Below are 4,972 nucleotides of genomic sequence, written 5' to 3'. Positions count from 1 at the left end.
AGTGGGCGTACCCAAACTGTTAGTGACTGAAAACAGTCACTAACACAGCTATCACCTATTAGCAAGGCAGGCGAAGCGATAAAAAAAATCGCGCTAAGCACGATTATCGATATAAACTAACACCTGCTAAAAAGTTGACTTACCTGTATAGTCAATGGGGGGTGGATTATCAGATTAAGCCCCCATTGGCGTTAATGCGAGAATATCGCTGGATTTCCAGCGATATTCTCCCATTTCGCCGCTATCGCTGGATGTTTTAGCACAATGGAGAAAAACCTTGCTAATAGCATTTTTTCTATGCTAAAAAATCCAGCGATAGTCATCGAAACAAAAAAAGTCGCTAACCACGTTTAGCGATAAATATTGCTATTTCTTGCTAATAGGCCCCAGAGTCTGTTAACTGAAATGTAAACACAGTCATCGGCAACGGAACAGAGGAGAGTAATCCGGCAAAGGAGACTCATGCACAGAGAAGCACCATTCTGGAGAATTTAAAGAAAGGAAACAGAATGTCTGGCACGAACTTTAGGAAGCAAAGCTGAGACTAGTGAAGAATGTACTTTTCATTAATGTTAAATACATAACAGTGAATCACGAAAAGTCGTAGTTGACTTTTAGAGGGTGCCTTTCTTTCTCATTTCATTTCTTTTCATTGCTCACTTTTAGTGTCTGCCTTTGCTGCAGTAGTAGTACATGCATTGTTAAAACAGTCATGCATCAACTTTATAGTAATTGCGCCAGTGTGGTTTAAATGTCTTACTGAATTAAAGTCACATCCATACTGATGGTAACGTGTTTAAGTTGTTCTTCCTCTCCACTGTATATTTTTCTTCAGATGAAAGTTACCTTCCTTTTCTTATATTTGTGTTGGGTTGCAATACAACGTAACAAAGGGAGACTTTAAGATACCTGTAAAGGGAACGCTCTTAAAGTTACTTTTCTTTTAGCTCAGAGTGCGTTCTGCCGGTTGTCTCGCTGTTTGTACTAGTCATTGAAAAAGTATTGGAAAGCCAAATAGGTCTGGCATTGGGTGGTGTTTACATTATATGTTGATTTATGAAGAGGAGAGTCGTTGCCTGTCAGTCAGTGATAAGCATAGGTGATTATGAATTTTGCTGTTTAACCTTACCCACGGTCTGAGAAATACTATGGGGCATATTACCAAGGGGGGCAATAGGCAATTATCGTCGGTTTAGCGGCCGTTTTCGGCCGCTAAGCGGCGATAATTCTATCGCTCTATTAGCAAGCCATGTTATCCAATGAGAGGTGGATAACATGGCTAAGAGCATTTTGTCGCTAATGCGTGAATATCGCTGTATTATCAGCAATATTTACGCTATCGCCGGAAAAGTTAGTGCTTTGGAGATAAACGTTGCTAATAGCAAGTTATCTCAGCGATAATTTCCGGCGATGCTTAGTGATAAAAAAATTGTTGCAAAGCCTAGTTAGCAATATATATCGCTACTCGTTGGTAATATGCCCCCCTGTTACCCCAGGAGTTGTTAAAACATTTTCTGTAACAAACGCCTTCCTCTTCCCATTAAATAATTTAGTTATCACTCACATTTAGTTATCTCACAGCAGCCTGAGAGGTCACATTGAAATAAAACAACAATGCTAGGTGCCAACAGCATTCAAAACCCTTAAATATCAAACCCCCAACTGAAGAACAGATTGACACTTCTTGAATCAATACTATTGTTTGGGAGACTTGTCAGCACAGAATCATCCATTGGTAGTGAACAGTGTGCGCCCTTCCTTGAAGGTGATTGACCTGGGTGAATCTTCTGGAGGTTCACAACAAGATCTGGCCATTTATGCCCTACCCATGCCATGATGGGGAGATGGGAGAGGATGTGGTCTGACGGCTAAGGTGACGACCTTGGATCTGGGAAACCGAGGATCGAGCCTCTGGGTCTTGTGATTCTGGGCAAATAACTTAGGGCCTCATTTATGAGCAGTGACGCAGCGATGCGTCACTTCACAGTGCGCCCTCCTTGCGACATGATTGATGCGTAATATTTACTGTATGACGCATCATGTCGCAAGGAGTTACAGATACGTCAGTATTTCTGACGTATCTGAATGGCACAAAAGTGATTCATTGCTGGAGTGTGTCACAAAAGTGACGCAACTCCAACAATGTGTACTTTCACATGGGGCAAGCCCCATGTGAAAGGGCCTGCTTCAGTCTTAAGCCTGCTGTAAGGCAGGCGTAAGAAATTGAAGCATTTGCATCCTAGAAGTGGCGCAGTCAAATCCTATAGATTTTACTGCGTCACTTCTATGACCCTTTCTTGCGTCAGAACGCCCCCTTGCATACATTATGCCTGGCGCAGGTATAATGTTGCGCAGGGGTTTACAAAGTGACGCATCTAGGTAGATGCGACACTTTGTAAATATGGTGCAACAAGGCACATTTTTTACACTGCTGGTGCGTCACAAAAAGTGACGCACCAGGGGAGTAAAAGTGACGCACAGCCTAATAAATGAGGCCCTTAGTCTCCCTGTGCCTAACAAAATAAGCATTGGCACAGCCAATAGGTCTCGCCCTTGGGACCTGATAAGCGTTTAGGTATATAGCCCATTATCCTATGTATTGTATTGAATAGCTGTACAATCTCTATATATTGTGTTATGCTGTCTGATTGATGACGAAATGCTTGTCTCTTCCAGGTGCTGTATGAATACATTTCAATTTAATACCATGTGTATCTCCCCTTTTGTCCCGATGTGCTACTGTCAGTGTGTGCTTCCTACAGTGCATTCTTCTGTGCTCCTGTCAGTGTGTGCTTCCTACAGTGCATTCTTCTGTGCTACTGTCAGTGTGTGCTTCCTACAGTGCATTCTTCTGTGCTACTGTCAGTGTGTGCTTCCTACAGTGCATTCTTCTGTGCTACTGTCAGTGTGTGCTTCCTACAGTGCATTCTTCTGTGCTACTGTCAGTGTGTGCTTCCTACAGTGCATTCTTCTGTGCTCCTGTCAGTGTGTGCTTCCTACAGTGCATTCTTCTGTGCTACTGTCAGTGTGTGCTTCCTACAGTGCATTCTTCTGTGCTACTGTCAGTGTGTGCTTCCTACAGTGCATTCTTCTGTGCTACTGTCAGTGTGTGCTTCCTACAGTGCATTCTTCTGTGCTACTGTCAGTGTGTGCTTCCTACAGTGCATTCTTCTGTGCTACTGCTCTTGTGCTCTACTGTACTGGGACCTACGGCCCATTGCTGCTGCCTGTACTGTCAAAATCATTCCCAACACAACTACTGAGCATCACACTTCTCTAAGTATCACAATTCAGACTAATCCAGGTCTTCATAGCACTTGCAAGGCAGGAATATGCTAGTTTAAGGTATATTGAATTAATAATCAATGGTGGTTGTGCTCGTCTCTATGTTAGACAAACAGCACCACCATGTGGCAGACTGCTATAAATTCTGGTGTTGACAATTATGTGCGGGTGCGGCTCAAAATGAGCATCGATTTGCCAGCGAAGGTGCAAACTCTTTGTCAATCTGCTACTGTTTTTGTTCAGTTTAATACAACCCGCAAAAAGTCCAAATTCGTTTGACCTTTTTTTAACACCTAGGGCATTTTCACAAAGACAGGCTCAGAAATGGTTCGCCTTAAAGTTCAGGAGCTATTATGAGGCATTTAAATATTCTCCACGAAACACAGTTTAAGACTGGCTTTATAGACAAACGCAGCTTCCGGGTGAAGACAATGACTTCAGTTTGTACATACTCACGGGACTCCTTTATATTTGTTCGATTTGTAAACTAACCCTATCCGTTTCGGCTGCCAGATGGGTCCCAGTTCGAGCACAGGGATTAGGTGGCAGGTTCAATATGTGCCATTTAAAACGTAACTTTTTAAGGCACGGACGGGGTTTGAACCCGTGATCTTCGGTTTACGAGACCGACGCCTTACCACTTGGCCACCGCGCCGCAGTTGTTAAATAGGGTGCCCGAGTAGAGTCAGATTTCACAACAGCTCAAAGCTCGTAAAGTACCATGACCCATGGACGCAGCGGGTGCCTTCGGTCCTTTCCCCGGGACCAAGCGTTATCAAGATATTAACAATTGCGGCCGCGAATGTTTTAGCCACGCGCTTGTTTTCCTTCCCATTAGCGGTTTTCATCTTTGCATTTGTTGCTCATATATTAACTTGAGACATCCTACAAAACTCTAACAATTCACCTCCGCCATGATCATAAACACATTATTATTCCAGGTCTGACAGATCCAGTTAAATTAATTATTATTGTTGCAACCAAAAGGGGTTTTCCAGCCTCTTCAAAGTTCAAGGAACGAACGAGGACAGGCGGACAGGGAAGAGTCGGGGTGCAGGCCAGGGTCTTCCAACAGGGTTGATCAGGGCACAAGTCGTAAAAAACAGAAGTGGGGGGCATGCTGTCACAGGAAGTGACTTCACGATAGGGAGTGACGTCACGAAAGGTGCCGAGCTCCTCTCCCAGAGAGGCCAAAGAGTGAAGTCGTGCTGTTTGGCAGGGGGGACGGCGTCCCCAGGTAAAAAAAATTGGGGGGACGCCGTCCACCCGCGTGGTACCCCGACTCGAGCCCTGGGGTTGATAGGCCTTTTTGTTTTGGGCTTATGAAAGCTTTGATTTGTCCTTCATTGTTGCCCTGGTGCAGGCTTGTTTGTCGAAGAGAAGGCATGCTCTAGTCTTGCATGTCTAGTTAGAGGGCACAGGGAAAGACCAGTCTAAGGTGCCTGACATGTTGTGAAATCACATGCATTTTTAAGGGTGTAGTATATAGCTGGTGGTGCACTTTGGAGCACACTGTCACACATATATTATATTAATACATCAAGGTGTGCCATATAATTCACTTTACAGAAAGCGCACACTGAAGTCAGTGAAAGAAAACACCCATATCCAGGTTAAACAAACCATTTAAGGGCTTCTTTATTGCTCATTCACCTTCCGAACTCCATTAGGATTAGTATGGGGTGCT

The 4,972-nt window shown here is 44.0% G+C and overlaps 1 non-coding gene across 1 annotated transcript; it reads right to left on the bottom strand.

Moving 5' to 3' along the window:
* Window positions 1-3,868: 3,868 nt before the first annotated feature.
* On the bottom strand, window positions 3,869-3,940 carry TRNAT-CGU (transfer RNA threonine (anticodon CGU)). Its single transcript has one exon. It is a non-coding gene; the product is annotated as a tRNA-Thr (tRNA).
* Window positions 3,941-4,972: the final 1,032 nt, after the last annotated feature.

The sequence above is a fragment of the Lissotriton vulgaris genome, chromosome 8, assembly GCF_964263255.1.
Source record: "Lissotriton vulgaris chromosome 8, aLisVul1.2, whole genome shotgun sequence".
NCBI classification, from domain to species: Eukaryota; Metazoa; Chordata; class Amphibia; order Caudata; family Salamandridae; genus Lissotriton; species Lissotriton vulgaris.
Note: the sequence above shows the minus strand (reverse complement) of the source record. Positions and strands in the feature narration are given on the sequence as shown.